This window comes from Varanus komodoensis, unplaced genomic scaffold (assembly GCF_004798865.1).
Source record: "Varanus komodoensis strain SLA01 unplaced genomic scaffold, ASM479886v1 scaffold112, whole genome shotgun sequence".
NCBI classification, from domain to species: Eukaryota; Metazoa; Chordata; class Lepidosauria; order Squamata; family Varanidae; genus Varanus; species Varanus komodoensis.
Genome location: NW_025335322.1, coordinates 109,724 through 110,064, shown reverse-complemented (window position 1 = coordinate 110,064; position 341 = coordinate 109,724).

Here is a 341-nt window from a genome sequence, read left to right as displayed (position 1 = left end):
GCTTACAACACAATAAAATACATTGAAATACAATAGAACATAATAAATTACCACTAAATACAAAAATACAAAAAATACACTGAGATACAAACATAATAATATAAAATTAAAATTAACAGTATAAAATAAGTAAAGAATATAGGAGGAGAAAAGAGAAGGAAGAAGAAGTTGCCCTGGCCAGATCATATATTTTAACAATTAAAATGATGTTCAAATAAAAAGGTCTTTACCTGGCACTGAAAAACCAGTAACGACGGTGCCAGGCGGACCTCTTTGGGGAGTGAATTCCATAGGTTGGGCGCCACCGCAGAGAAAGCCCTCCTCCGAGTACTTACTCTCCT